The 16548-nt window shown below is 37.5% G+C and overlaps 1 protein-coding gene across 5 annotated transcripts in view; it reads right to left on the bottom strand.

The window, feature by feature from the left end:
* PKIB (protein kinase (cAMP-dependent, catalytic) inhibitor beta) overlaps positions 1 to 16548 on the bottom strand; it is a 223973-nt gene that overhangs the window by 108437 nt on the left and 98988 nt on the right. For 2 of the 5 annotated variants that reach the window (XM_011944445.1, XM_011944446.1), the window contains exon 1: positions 14794 to 15098. The exons of 2 other annotated variants lie outside the window; for them this stretch is intronic. The gene's annotated coding sequence lies outside the window, so the exon portion shown is untranslated. Of the gene's footprint in view, positions 1 to 14793; positions 15099 to 16548 lie in introns of those variants that run through there. One more of the 5 variants, XM_011944444.1, reaches the window with a different exon arrangement.

Genomic DNA, 16548 nt, shown 5'->3' with positions numbered 1-16548 from the left:
CAAAGTTCTAAGAAATATGAATGTTTTTGGAGAACTGACTCAAAAGCAGTTCATAGACTTATTCATTACCTCTGAGTTTTCTTTTAAGGATTTCCTCTTCCTTTACATCTCATATCAAAGTTAATATGTCTTCACATCTGACACTGGAGAGAAACAAGGGTGCTAATATGCCCCCTGAATTTTTGTTTCATGTTCATAGGATGTGGATGGATACAAAGAAACTTGATTAAAAAGGTTTCCTGCTATGGACTATGGCCCAAAGACTAAAATAAGCAAACCTTGCTACCCAAATGATGTTGTAATCTTCAATCTCTTGCATTCTTTCATCATACCATTATAATTTACAAACATGTTTTGCTATGGATTTTGATTAAGTTGCCCTCATGAAATAATTTGGTACTTACAATATATTGCCATGTTTGAGAACATGGATTCTGAAGACAGACTTACTGATTATAAATCTTTATTTTGTACATTTGGCCAACTTAACCTTTCTGGAACAGCCTAGGCTTCCCTATAAGTAAAAATATCTATAATAATATCTATAATAATAGTATTTATCACATAGAGCTGTTAGGAGGTATATAAATGACACACTGAATTCTTGTCACATAGAACAATGCCTGGCACTACTCTATTTAATATGTTTTAGATTTATTAATACTCTTACACAGGAAAGATAAATGGATTGCTCCTGCCAATGATATATATGATAGAAATAGTAAAAAAAAAAAAAAAAAAAAACTCTTAAAAGTAATTTTAAATATGGTGTCTTAGAAAAAACTTATCATTGTTCTATCACTATTCTTGTAATAATACCTTAAAAGTAACTTGAATGATCTTCGACACATTTGTGTGTTTATATGCATGCGTGTAAAATATCTGGGTGCAAAACTGGAGGGAAATTTTCAAGTTTTTAAATATTTTTTAAAAATAATGTAGATCCTACAGAGAGTACAGATCTCAAAGCCAACAAAGAGGCTTCTCCTTTGTATACAGAACAAAGCCCTGCCTCCTCGCCCTTTGAATCAGCAGGCAAACAGTTAAAGCCCAAGGCCAGAGGTAGTGAATAAAAAAGTAGTGGGAGGGAAAGAGCTGGCCAACATTATTTCTCAAATCTGACGACGCACATTTCTCTACTCCACACTTTAGCCTTTGATGCAACTGTGCATTACTTCAATATACTGATGATGTTATGGCTTGATCTTTAAAGTATGTGCCTGGATCTTAAGAAGAACCCATTGTTCAACACTGGCAGAACTCAGCCTTCCTTACAAGAGCTGATTAGTTTCAACTTTTTGTCAACTTTCCTAAAGAATAATTTATGTGCTGTGTTAACTATTAAAAGTAAAATAAGACGTGGTCCTCATGAATTGTTATGTTCTGATCTTTCTACATAGAAAGAAAATTCAAAGCATATCTCAAGTATCAGTGGCAAATTCTTTTATCAATATTGAATTAAATACTCTGACATTCAGGCCTACATGACCAAAGTAAGAATTTGCTTGGTGGTTTTCCTCAAACATAAATGTTTGCTCTGGCTTAATAATGCTAATTGGAAAGTTACATATTTCGTGCAGCATAAAAAACTACTTTGCATTGACCCAGAAAACTCACCTTGCAAATAAGCCTGAAGAAGAAAGAAACTGAAATCAAAGTACTTGAAACGAGAACTCTAGCTGCCAGAACTACCTGCCCTGCCCCAAGTTCATGTTTAATTAAATTTACATCAGTAATTCCATAAATCACTTGTATTTTCAGAGAACTTAAGTTATCTTCTCTGATTCTAAGGTCAAATACTTATAACAAACCCCATGCCTCTGGGGGACATTTGCCCCCTGCCTGACTGTGCTGCTTCTCCAGTGGGGGTGAGCCCCCACTACTGCAAAACTCCTTGGGGAATGAAGCACCACTAGAGCACTGGTTGCTCAGCAACAACCCCTTGTGACTGATCCATGGGGACTGCTAAGCAACAGGGCTGCATCTGACCTACCTGTTCCCAGGGCACCCCCTGCTCACTGTCTCTCAAGAGGGCCAGGTTAACAAGGGATCAGGGGCCCTAAGTGACTAGTTACATAATCTATACACACACTTTTCATAATGTTCCCCAACGATAGTTAAATAAAAATCAGAGCAGAGCTAGTTCCTAGCTAGAGGGTACCCTTGAATGTATCCTTCATTTAAACTCTATCCTTGAAGCTTTAGAGTAGCTGTCAGAAAAACTAAAGCATTAGAACTAAAATCTTTGGCAAAAAAAGTCTAAGTATTTACAAAAAAAAAATGAAGAAGTCTGTTACTTTTAAATTACGACTTTGCAAGCTTCCATAATTTCATAGAATTTTGCTATTTACTGAGTTTCTGTTAACACACAAAAAAATGGGGAAAACATTTTAGAGATAAATCACATGATTCTTATGGCAAAGTTATTGCTAAAATATTTGAACACAGAACTCATGCTTAAGTATAGAAATTTCTATGAAGGGCCTTCAATTATCTACAGCTAAACCCACATTTTATGTCTTTGGTCTTGACTTCTCCTTAGTTCCACACACCCTAACTCAAACTCAACAAATCTAAATTAGTCATACTTCTTCAATCCACATGTGACTTACTTCTTAGAAGGCAACCACCCAGTCAATCCATCTAAAAATTTACCCATTCAGAACTTGAGTCCAGCCCTCCCCGTATTTCCTCTAATGTCCCTTACTTCTCTGTAATGGAGGAAGAGACATGTGCTCTGAAGGACATGGGCTTTCAGCCAGTACACCACTGTACAAATAAGATTCCATTTTTTCCTGTAATTTGAAACCTTCAATCAAGTCCAACCTATTCAGCATGATAGACAAAGCACTTCTAAATCTATTTCCTATCAAACTTCCAGCTACATCTCCTGTCACTGTCCCTTAGTGTACACATTCTATTATGTTGAATTAACTCTAGTTCCCTAAACATATGCTGCACTTTAAGTCTCTTTCCTCTTCCTAGAACACTTTCCCCTTTATCTGGCAAACTAGTGGTTATCTTTCAAGATCTAACAATAACATCACCTCTACAGAGAAACCATTCCTGATTTTAGGATTACTTATAACCATCTCTGGACATGTCTATACTTGATTCATACGCTATGGTGGCTTTCATCACATCGAGTGTGCAGTTATTTACCTATCCAACACTAATCCTGTGCTTTCGAAGGGCTATTCCCTTCTTCTGTTCAACCTGATCTCCTCAGATCTGGCATATTCCTTAGCATCAAGGAGGTATTTATACTATAATTTATTAAGATTAGGGAACAGTACTCCTAGGCAAAATTGTAAAATAAATGAAGTTTGGGCATCTCTCCATTTTTAATCTCATTAATCCCCCCAGAAGCCATTAACCTATAATATCAGAGACAGGTAGTAAAGTAATTAACCAAAAACTAAAAAAGTCAATCTCCTGACCTCTAAGCTGGTCTTCTTCCTCCTAAACTGTGATGAGTCATTATACGGTAAATAAGCCAATGTCCCGCAGTGATCTAATCCATCCGGCAGTAGTAGGCTAAAATGACCAGATTGCTTGTACTCCTTTTATTATAATCACAATAACAAGATACTCAAGGGAACTACATGGTCAGGTAAGCAAATCATCAAAAGGTGGTCTGGATCCGGTCTCAGGGAAGATAACTTTTCATTGGGATGAGCAAATCTTAAAGTAGGTTATGCAGAAATCTCTGGTGCAACTGAAGTAGGGGAAGTAATATAAAACAAAAAACATGTAGAGCTAAACAAAAAGCCAAAAAAAGTTATTTCAATTTTTAAAAATCCTAATTCATAATTTACAAAACAGCGTTTACTCAACATCTGCCTCCCTCGACATACTAATTAAAAAACTAAATAGGAACACGAGCAAACAAGACACAAAAGCCCATGAATGCAGCAGCCGGGCATAATGTCACAAAGCCATTCAACATCTTACCTCATCGCCTTAGGAGCTAGACATGTATAACCACTTTCATGCCTTTTGTGGAACGTCTTGATTCTATGCATATGCTTATGCAACTATATTTTCAAATATTTTGATACTAGCAGTAAATGATTGCCTGAGTTAAACCAAGCAACACAAATTCTGATTAATGGAAAGTTGAGTTACTAGTCTATCTGTGTTGAGAAACCAAGAGAGAATTCTTAGTCTATAATGAGCTTTCCATTTCTATATACTTCTGAGTCTGTGCTTCTTTAACTAGGTACTCTTGGGAATACATTTGAGAATTCCAAGAAACACACATGACCACATAGTAAGTGAGAAGTCAGGATGTTGGATGTATATAGGAAGGCACCAGATTTCAGACAGGAGAAGGATGGGAGAAGATGACTGTACAGCAATCACTAGAGTGTTCAATAAAGGAGGGGCTTGTTCAGGTGGTAAACCCTCAGCATTGATGATAGAAATGAGCAATGGTAGAGGATGGTACAGCCAGATTGCTCAAAGGAGCGGGAGTGAGTATAAGAGGGTGGAAAAATACTGTACAGGTGGCATATGGGTACATGAAGGGTATGTGCCCCCTCTACTACTCTGAGATTATAAAATAGAAAATAATAAACAGTCTCCAATAGAAAGAGCCTAAGGGGAAGTAAGATACCCAGGGAGAGTCAAGCTTCAGGGCTAGGGGAAAAGGTGAAAGCTAATAACATCGATTAATTTACTATTATTGAACAGTTGATCCAGGTAGCATGATGGAATGGTTTTGAAGGAAGAATACAAAGGAGACATTGGGTCAGGGGGAAGGTAGCAAGACATATAATAAAGTTTCAACACAAAGAGAAAAAATGAGTAGATGAATGATAAAATCAGACATTTGAAATATTTGAAAATTAGCTGTTTTTCAAGACCAATAAAATTATATGTTGCCAAACTGGTAGTGTGGTAATTTAGAAAAGCTGGATGCCATGATAGGGTTATAGGAAAATGTTTTTCCTTCTAGGGCTCAGGTTGTGAGTGGCAGATGTAGATCAAGGTAGCTTGGGGGAGCAGTCAGAGAGTCTGCAGTCACATCTGTGGAACTTCTAATGGTGGTACAGCTATGAGAAAGGTGGATTTCAAGGCAGGTGTGGGGTGAGAAGGCACAGGATGCTATTTCAAATCAATGGGGAGGGAACCCATTATAGGACAAATAGCTGTAAAACAAGGCTGGCCATTAAATAATAATAATAATAATAATAAGGTAAGATCCCCACTTTATTTCTTACTAAAATAACTGCCAAAGGATTAAAATTTAAAATAGAAACAAAAGATGTAAAAAGTACTATAAGCAAATGTAGGCAAATACTTTTACAAGTGGAAAGGCCATCCTAAACTTCACAAACTATGTGAGAATAAATTGATAACTTTGATATCCTTAAAAAATTAAGTATCCTACAAAGCAGTACACCCTAAATCATTAATGGTAAAAAGAAAACATTTAAAATTTGCAAAATAGACATACAAAAAGTTAATATAGTTATAAATAAAAAGCTCTTGCAAACAGACTGAAACAACAGGCAAAGAATATAAAATAACAGTTCATAAAAATAACTAATAATATTCCGCCTCACTACCAATCAAAAAGATATAAATATAGCTATCTTTTCCCACTGATTTCTAAATTTCAAATTTTTGAAACTGTATGAGTATGTTAGTAAAAGTATTGTTTTGAATGTAAACTGCACAGGCTTTCTGTAGGTATTTTGTAAAATATATCAACACTCTTTAAAAATTAACATCTTCTGATGCAGCAATTCTATATCTAGAAATTTATTCAAAGGAATTAATCAAATAGGTGTTTATAATGTATCAAAATTATGAACAGAGTTATCTACTATGCTACTGCTTATAAAACTGAATTTGGTAACTTTCTGTGGAGTCACCAGAAAATTAGTTAATGGAGCCATTAAAAAACTGTCATTTTTTTGCAATGGAAATATATACTAAGATGATTTATTAAGTGGGAAACAGGGAATATGATATGATAATTTTTTTGTTTTTTAAAAAAGTTATGTATATGCCAAGAATAATTTTATAGTGATTACTTCTAGTTGGTGGACAAATCAAATATAGGTAGACCTTATTTTTTTCTTAAAACTATTCTGAAATTTCCGGTTTTCATTGCAACATATATTATCTCTAAAACATTATTTAAAAGTGTTAAAGTTTAGGACTTGGTAGTATTTTAACTGGAAAACATTACTTGCCCAGAAAGTAACATGTGGAATAATTCATTATTATGTAATGATAAAGAGTTGACAAAGGGAAGAGATTGAAAGAAAAAGATGTTGGAGGATATTTTCACGTCTGTGATTCTGGGTGAGGAATTTATAATAGTAAGCACATACTGCCCTTGAAAAAGTTGAATTCTACATTTAAATACTGCTAATAGCTAAAGTGATGAATTTTAATCATGTGGGTATATTTCAAACCTTTTATTTTGTTTTCTCATTTCTGAGTTAAATCAATGATTACCACAGGGTGTAGTGAAATTACAATGTAGCCTTTCAGCAAACTAGAAAGTGTTTCATATCCTTATGATATGAATTTTTTTTTTTTTTTTTGAGACGGAGTCTTGCTCTGTCCCTCAGGCTGGAGTGCAGTGGCGTGATCTCGGCTCACTGCAAGCTCTGCCTCCCGGGTTCACGCCATTCTCCTGACTCAGCCTCCCAAGTAACTGGGACTATAGGCACCCGCCACCACACCCGGCTAATTTTTTGTATTTTTTTTTTTTTTTTTTTAGTAGAGACGGGATTTCACCGTGGTCTCGATCTCCTGACCTTGTGATCCGCCCACCTCAGCCTCCCAAAGTGCTGGGATTACAGGCGTGAGTCATCACTCCAGGCCATGATCTGAAATTTTATCTAACCAAAAACTGTTTCATTGGATACTATACATTCTTTTAAGAAATGTTATTTTCTTTAATATGCTGTTTCTACTCATTTTTACATTGGCAATAGCAACTTTAAGAGGAAGAAATGTAGGATACAAACTGTACACCATCGTTTCATTCATGTAAAAAATATCCGTACAAATGTACAAAGACTGGAAGATACCCAATATTAAAACAATTATGAGTGAATGTGAGAATTAAAATTTAAAAAAAATATTGGCCAAGGGCAGTGGCTCACGCCTGTAATCCCAGCACTTTGGGGGGCCAAGGTGGGCAAATCGTGAGGTCAGGAGATTGAGACCATCCTAGTTAACGCTATGAAACCCTGTCTCTACTAAAAAAATACAAAAAAACTAGCCAGGAGTGGTGGCGGACGCCTGTAGTCCCAGCTACTCAGGAGGCTGAGGCAGGAGAATTTCGTGATGAACCTGTGAGGCAGAGCTTGCAGTCAGCCGAGATCGCACCACTGCACTCCAGCCTGGGTGACAGAGCAAGATTCTGTCTCAAAAAAATAAAATTAAATTAAATTAAAAAATAAAAAATAAAAATAAAAAACTTGATGTACTTAATAAAGTAAATATTTTTAACAGTCCTTATATAAAATAATTCTAGATATCCTTAAACATGACCTAAACTGTTGTCATCAAACTTAATTTATATTTCAGATAAGTCATACTAAGACAAAAACCTACAAAAAGAAAACAAATCAACTGACAATTAAGACCAATAATAATTATTGAAAGAAAATATGAAAAGTTTTCATCAAGTTGAGATAAATTAAAATACCTTTTTAAAGAGTTGGTAAAAATAAGTATCTATGAGTAAAAACAACGCTTTGTTTCCTCCAGTATTTCATGGAATACTGAAAGGTTTATTTTTCCTTTCAAAGCATTCAAATCTGGAACCCAAAATAGGAACTTCTCAGAGTTGAAACAAACTATGATGGGTTTTACTTGAAGCTTAATATTCTTTGGCAAAAGTCCACAAGCATCTCAGGTTGCTGACCCAGATCTACCATGCCAGAAAAGTATTCCTCACTTCCCCTAAAAACTTTCTCCACCACTCCCCGAGGGAAATGAATAAAAACTGTTTCCCTCAACCCTCTATTTCCACATGGTTGAATCCGTAAGGTAAAAATAAATGAAAAACCTGAAATGACCTCTTTTATTTCAGATGTATAGGACTTTGACCATAGTAGATAATACATACTGTAGATGCAATACCCATTAACCTGTTGCCTCTTTGCAGCCATATTTACAAGCGATACTGAGGATGAGACCTGAGTGTGTGCTCAGCCAGTGGCTAAGAAGGTCCAATAAAAGTGAGTTAGCTGGCCATTTTTACTGAGCTCAAATTAGAAGGGTAGAAAGGCTGTAGATTTAAGAAATAAGCGTCAATCAAACATGACTTTTCCTCTCAGTTCTGCCACTTTCTATTAAATGACTTTGAATAGATACTCTCTTTGCCTACTCATAAATAGAGTATCTATTTATAATAGATACTCATAAATAGAGTATCTATTTAAAAAAAAAATAGAGCAGTAACACCAACTTCACAGATTGGAGAATAAATAAAATTTGTGAAAATATGCTGCAAATTACTGTTGATTGATCAATCTGCCAGACTCCAGCCCTAGGGATCTGGCAGATTGCTCAATAAACAGTAGTTCCCTTTCTCTTAACATATACAGTTATTTCCACAGAAAGGAAAAATAACTACTCACCCTTAAAAACATCTCAAGCTTCTATTACAGATTGGAAACATTGTATGTTCAAGGTCTCCAGTTTTGTCCTTAACCCAATCCCCTTTATTGGAAAGCAGCTCCATGAATTATCTTTTCTATACTTACAGCCTCTCCCACACTAATGACTCCTAAAGAGAGGACAAAGGCTCTACTTTAAATATTAAACAAAAATTAATCCGACACTGTGTCGTGATTCCCTGCATACCCAAATTTCTCCTCCATCTTTCACCTATAATCCTGGGATGACTACTGGACACTGACTAATCCTATCTCCTTACTTTTCATTCTCTTCTCACGCAGCACAGTCTGGCTTCAACCTTCCAATCCTAAAGCCATTACTCTTACTTTCTACTTGTCAAAACAAAAGTCCCTTCAACCCTTCTCCTATTATACCCTCTAATGACTATGACTTGCTGATCATGCCACACATTTTGAAGTTTTGCATACACTCGTCGCTATGACAATACCCTTTCCTGCTTCTCCTCTTGGGCTTGGACTGGAACTCATTTCCCAGGATTCAATTTTCTCCCATTTTCCTTCTGATTCCATGGGCTGCCCATAGGAGATCTCGTCATTATATTTACCCACTGCATGCCAGTGTCAACTCAGTCTGCATCTTCTGAGCTTGTTATACAACAGCTTATTGGATATCTTTATCCTTGATGTTATCTTTTATTCATACCCACTGTATTAGTTTGATAGAGCTGCTGTAACAAATTACCACAAACTGAGTGACTTACAACAGAAATTTATTTTCACACAGTTCAGAATGGCAGCAATCCAATCAACTGTCAGTGGGGTTGGTTTGTTTTTGTGGACTCAGAGGGAAAATCTGTTTTATGCCTCTCTCTTAGTTTCTAGTGGTTGCCAGCAAACCTTGGCATCCCTTGGTTTACAGTTGCATAACTTCAATCTCTCCCAGCATTATCATGTTGTCTACCCTCTATGTGTCTTTCTCTTCGTGTCTCTTGCCTCCTCTTAAAAGGAAAACAGTCATATTGGGTTAAAAGCCTGCCTTGCTCAAGCATGACCTCATCCTAACTAATTGCATTTGTAGTGATCCTATTTCCAAATAAGGTCACATCCTGAGATTCTAGGAAGGACATGAATTTTGGGGAGACATTATCCAACTCAGTACACCCATGAAGTCTGCCCCATTCTTAAATCTGCATGTTTGTGAATTATGCCAGCTCTCACTTCAAGCCAAGAATCTGAGAAGCACTCTTCATTCTCATGTCTCCTTAACTTCATATCACAGCTCCTATCAAACCAAATTATTTTCATCTCCTAATATTTCTAGAATCTGAATACTTTTCCTCATCCCTAATTCTGCTGCCCTGACTCATTCAGCATCTCTTGCTTTGCCTACTACAGCAGTCCTTCCAATAGCCTTCAAATGAAACCTCAGGATTACAACAGTATATACATATGCACAGCTTCATGGCATGTTAGAAAGACATACATACATGGCATGCTAGAAAGACATATTTTAAAATTATTTTTTTCTTTTCACTACTGTGAAAAGTTCTGCTACTTCACTGCAATACACAGAATTATCATAGACACCCTTCTTCAAGGATGATGGAACTGAAAGGCAGAGTAGTTTCTGTGGAAATCCTAGCCTTTATAAATTTTGGCTTGGTAGACTTTTTGCAAACTCTTGGAGTGTAACAAAATCCACCATACCTATAATCTGGCTTGTTATTAGATTTCAAGGCCTTTTGGGAAAAGTCAGAAAAGTAGGGCTTATTTCAGCATTTTAACATTTAATATTATACCTGCCTCCAGAAGCTCTATGATAGAGGTATTTATTCTCATTTTAAAGTATAAACAAATATAATAAACTAATGTAATACACTAATGTAATTGCATGACTTGTAAGCCCTCTTTACACACACATGCACATACACATACACACCCACTGATTTTAACATTTTATGATTTTAAGAATTTTAAGAATCACGTTTTCTTCTTCTGAGATGTATTAGCTCAACGCATAAAATTTAATCTAGATGTAAATTATTTTGTGACCATTAAATTATAATCATACTTGAGAAGACTACCTAATTATTTCCCATCTTCCGTGGTTTTATTCCTGTAGCTATCACACTGGACCTCAGTTCCCCCTTAATTTATTCAAAAAAAAAAATGAAAGCCTACAGTTAATCATGCTTACTCCCACAACCCCATGGGGATGAGAATACTTTCAACACCATAACAGATGAGAGTGTTTAGAAGAAAGCAGGGACTGCAGGAAGGGAGTCCGGGAGGTACAGGAAGGCATCCAGCTCCATTCATATTGCCTGTAGATGCTTCTGTTGCTGCTTCTTCAATTACATTAAAACTGTCTTGGCTGTAGACCACATTATCTTAAAGCATTTCCATTTCCTTGGCCCTCTTTCCAATCTGAGAAATCCTATTTCTAATAGATCCAGGATTCTAGGTGAGAGTACTTCTTCCCATTCAGGAAATTATGCAAATTTGGATTGTTTCATTTTCATCTAAATGTCTCTGAACTCTCTCTCCAACCAAGCACCCAACTCTTGGGCAATATCACATTTTTCCAACTAGGAGTGACTGAAGGACACAAATCCTCTCTGCTCTGGGCATATGATACTGCTATTTGCCATTTGACAGCTAAAATAAAAAGTGTATCTTACTTCAGTAAAAAGTAGAATATCCATTTGATTTCTCAAAATCAGCTGCATTTTTTTTTTTTTTTTTTTTTGACAGAGTCTTGCTCTGTCACCAGATTGGAGTGCAATGGTGCAATCTCGGCTCACTGCAATCTCTGCCTCCTGAGTTCAGGCAATTCTCCTGACTCAGCTTCTCGAGTAGCTGGGACTACAGGTGTGCACCACCACAGCCAACTAATTTTTTTATTTTTAGAGAGACAGAGTTTCACCATGTTGGCCAGAATGGTCTCTATCTCTTGACCTTGTGATCTGCCCACCTCAGCCTCCCAAAGTGCTGGGGTTACAGACTTGAGCCACCAAGCTTGACCAAAATCAGTTGTACTTCTAATAAAAATAAAAAATAATAACCACTTTTGATTTTATAGAGATGTTCAAGTGCTTAACCTAGATTCTTTCCATGTAATGTCACTACCTGGTAATGACTTTTTAAAAGTAATATAACATATGAAAATGTCTGAAACCAACAGGATTTAGAGGAACATGTACTAATGGGGGAAGTTTTAAAACAGGAAAACTAGAACCCTGGCCTAATATGTGATTTTTGTACATGTAAATCACTTATTCTTGCACCTTAGATCCCTATATCTACTAATAGAATATGCTTAACAATTATTTAAAATAATTATATAGAATCATGATTAATAATGCTTATCAAAAGATGTATAGTTTATTTTTGATGTTGAGAAAAGAATAATTTTGTTTTTTCTAACTCAATGAAAATTTTGCATTGAAGAAATGGAAAACCACTGAATTTACTGTTAAGTCATTCAGAGCTGGCTGAGTCTCAACACTTAAAACACAATTTTCAAACTGCATTCTTTCTCATTTTCAATGGACACTGATGAAAATTTAGTCTTGATTAAGCCTGATTCATGCTCATTTAGCATTAAAAAATATTAGACAAAAAATAATTCATTTCTGAGAAATATTGCGACAAATTTTTCAAAAGTGTTTGCTGTACCTCAGCTCTAAATTTGAAGAGAAGCAATGTTTCCTCTCCCAAGCCTCTCTCTACATACATATAACATCATATATGATTCAGTAAGAAACATTTATTTTTCCAGAATTTTCTACATTTTATATATATATAACTTCTACAAAAATTACTCTACAGTATTCTTTAAAAGTTAGATACAAGTTTGTCATACAACCCATTGATTTCACTGCTAAGCATCTACCCAAGAGAAATGAAAATGAGTACTCACAAACCCTTGAATGCAAATGTTCTCAGCAGCATGACTCATAATATTCCCACATTGGAAACAACCCAAATGTCCATCCACTAGTAGATTGACAAAATGTGGTATATCCATACAATGGAAAACTATTCAGCAATAAGAAGAAATGAAATACTGATACATGCCACAACATAGTTGAACCCCAAAAACATATGCCAAGTAAGAGAAGCCATAAACAAAAGAGCATATAGTATGTATTTCCATTTATATAAAATGTTCAGAAAAGGCAAATCTATAGAGACTGAAAGTAGACTAATGGTTGCCTGGGGATGGGAGTGGGAACAAAGACATAATGGATGTAAGGAATCTTACCAGGTGAGTAAACTGTTCTAAAACCAGATATGGTAATGGTTTTACAATTTTGGAATGTTCTAAAACCAGATATGGTAATTGTTTTACAACTTTTAGAAAATTTACAAATTTTCCAAAACTCACTGAAATATAATTTCTAAATATCATTCACCCTTAAAGGGTGAACTTTATAATACGTAAATTATATCTCAATAAAGTTGTAAAAAGATGCTATAATGCAAACTGCATAAGAATTTAAATAATTGTAAGCACTGTGAGGAAAATTAAATTGATCCATCATTGATCTAAACAATATGTTTACAATCAACTAAAAAGGAGGAAAAACTCTTTAACAAAAATGAAATTTGACACATTTAAAAATATTCTGCATAATGTGGTCCATTAGTCTTTGATATTTTATTGAAGAAAATTGTGGTAAAGATAAGATTGAAAAGTCCATTACTAAAAACGTTTTCCAAAAGATTTCCTTTCCAAAACTATACTTTCCTTCAAAATTGAATCCTTTTAACTGCCAAAACTCTGTTTTTAGCAAATGATCTCTTGAGATGGTGTCACTAGGGGGGCATTGACCAGCACCTGGCACACTAACAGGAAACAAGGTTTACAAACTGTTGGTTTAACCAACCTTGGTCCATAATCTACCCCATTTTCTGTGAGCATTATGCTCATCAGTTCTCATTTTAATAATCCAAATGCTGAGCTTTCTAAATATTAAATCCCAGGAGGATTTTTCTTTTTTGAATGTGTGGCAATGTCAGTAAGAAGGAAGGCATCTTGTGAAGAGATAAAGTGGACGGATGAATTTTGAAATCTATCTGTACATGAAGAGAAATGAAATACTCGCAGTACTTCTAATCAAATACCTTTCAGTATGCAAACCATTGACAAAAGAGTTTTGTTTTTAAATTTTTTTTCTAGGTGAACATTTAAGTGATCATCTGCCTCAAATCTCCACTTTCCAGTCCTGCACAGACTCCAGCAAATAACACTACCACCTGCAGGGTGTTTTGTTGTTTGTTTGTTGTTTGTTTTAGTGTCTCCCACATTCCTAGCTCACGCATGCACTTTTCTAAAGGATCTGAGTTCCCTTGGCTGCGTTCCTCGGGGGAGCTCTACCAAGACCGGTCTGACCTGGCCCTCTCAGCTCCCTCGGAAGAGACCTGCTGCAAGGTAGGGTCATTTGCCTCCGGAAGGCACCTTCAGAAATTTCCCCAAGGGGCTGAGCAACACTAGCATCAGCACCAGCTGGGACCCAGGCCCTCCACTCCCTCAGCCCTGCGACCACCTGGCACTCGTGTCCTTCCCCACGGCCTGCCGGGGTCCTAGGAGCAGGGAAAATCCAATAGCTACGGCGGACCCTTGAGTTTACTCGGTTTACCCACCTCCATATTTTATCCAAAGAATGGACGTAGGCCAGTGAGGTGAGGTGACTTGGCTAAAGCCACACAGCAGGACGCTGGCCGAGGGGGTTAGAACTCGGGTGTCTGCTAACCCCGCGGCCGCTCGCAACTACCTGGGGCTTGGGAAGCACCGCCCAGGGAAAAGACTTGGCATTGCTGGCGCGAGAAGCGAAAGGCTCACCGACTTGTGACAGGAGGTCATCAATGACTTCCAGCAGGGCAGAGTGGGCAAAAGGCAGGTGACAGACCTCCCACGTCAAGCCTGTTGACGTGAGCGTCCTTTTCACTCTCTAAGTACCCTGGCTTGTGAATTAAACGATGGGATCGGGTCGCCCAAGCAAAAGAGGCATCTGCTTTGAACTCCCCCCATACTTGTGCCGGCAGGGCAGAAAATGGGAAAGTTGCACTTACCACATCTTCCCTCGGTCAGTCTCCCCCGACTCCCCAAGTCCTTCCCCTCCCTCCTCGCACAGCGACACCCACTCACGCGTCCGCTCCACCAGGTACGTACCAGCCGCGAGCGCAGCTGCCCGCCCTGCCGGTGCCCTGGCGCTCGCGCTCGCCCAGCGCTCTGCGGCCCGGAGCTGCGACTCGGGTTCTAGCTCTCTGCAGCCTCTACGGTTCCGGGGATGCAGTCGCGTCTGAGCTACTGGGCTGGGGCGCAGCCAGGCGGTGGCAGCTACTAGGGGGCGGAGGGAGCGGCCGCCGCGTCCCGCCCCCAGGCTACTAGCGCTGCTCCCCAGGCGGTGTCCGGCTCTGCGTGCAAACTCGGCCACCGCGGCACTCCCCGGGGCACGTGCCACAGCGGCTCTTTTCTGCTGGCAGCCTGGGGCGAGCTCTTTTTTCTACTTGCGCGTTAACCACCAACTAATTATCGGTGATCGTCACACAACCCGCGTCCTCACCGCTCGCCACTCCCAGTTCCCTTGGGCGATGGTGAGGTTCTGCTAAGATTTCTGTGACGTGACTGCGGGAATTTCAGTTCCCTTCCTGCTTTCTGACGTCGCATCGTGTTTTCTGTCCCGCCGGTTGTACGCGCCCCGAGCAGGGTTTGTGCTCCAGGTGCCATCAAGATTGCCCTTTGATCTAATGCTGGCTGTATGGAGGAGAAGGCAGGAAGGTACACAGGCTTCTTATCTACGCCCAGAATCTGGGTCTTCGAGTTTTTTAACAGATCGGGAAGCAATATGCAATGGAAACAACTTTTTGTGCAATAAAAGCAGAAAATAATGTATATCAAGTTTCACTTTCAGGTTCTCACTAAGAAAAATAAAGTCGTTACTTCTAAGGTCTCCTTGTGCTTTTTAAAAGCCATATTACATGGACGACAATGCTGCTGATAAAATTAATTTCTCTGCTTCTTGAGAAAGTGGTTTCTCACTGAAGTCTTAAAATCTCCTCTGGTTTCTTGAAACCCTTAATTAGTACTCAAAGTCTTCTCTAATCTCTAGTCTTTACTAATTTTTTCATTCATGCTATGCTCTGACTTGCCACCAAAGCCTATGACATCTGCCAATGACCACTTCCAAATTCCCTTTTTAGGCAAAAGCCTAAATATGGAAACATGAAAATAGAATCAGACAAATATTTTATTCAGTGGGTGCTAATGGTAGTACAATTAAGCTCTTTAAATTATTCAGTATTCATACCTCCACAATATGTAATAATTTTCTCTATTTTCAGATAGTAAACTGAGGGTCAGCAAGTTTAGATACTTTGAACAAGGCTAAATAGCTGAGAAGATTCCAAATCAGTTTTGAACTTAGGTCTTTCTGCTTTCAAGATTGATTGACTTCCTTAAATTATACTCTGTTAATAAAGCTTGTGATTTTTCTAAATTGTGATGTAGGCACATTTTGCTTTTTATTAGGTTAGTGCAAAAGTAATTGCAAAAAAGTACTTGCAAAAACTGCAGTTACTTCTGCCCCAGCCTAATAAAAACGTAGTTACTTGTGTGGTTACACAAGCATTAATCAAAGAGATTGAGAGTTATTTATATCATTAGTGTAACTTTAAAACATTATTTGGCATATTTCTAAGGCCTGTTATTATTGTATTATATAATAACATATACTTTTATTATCTAGGGCAAATTATTCTAATGTTTATTTATTTTAGAGATACTATGACAGAGAGTAATACTAAAATGTTTGAACTTATGAATTATGGTATCATGATTGGATTTTTATGATCTTGCAAGTGTATTTCCTATACTTGAAAAATTTGCTTTGTAAAATCTGTATTTTGGGATCAATGTGATAAAACC

This window comes from Colobus angolensis, unplaced genomic scaffold (assembly GCF_000951035.1).
Source record: "Colobus angolensis palliatus isolate OR3802 unplaced genomic scaffold, Cang.pa_1.0 Scaffold231, whole genome shotgun sequence".
Lineage (NCBI taxonomy): Eukaryota > Metazoa > Chordata > Mammalia > Primates > Cercopithecidae > Colobus > Colobus angolensis.
The sequence above is the reverse complement of the archived record's forward strand: the minus strand, read 5'-3'. Positions and strand labels throughout refer to the sequence as shown.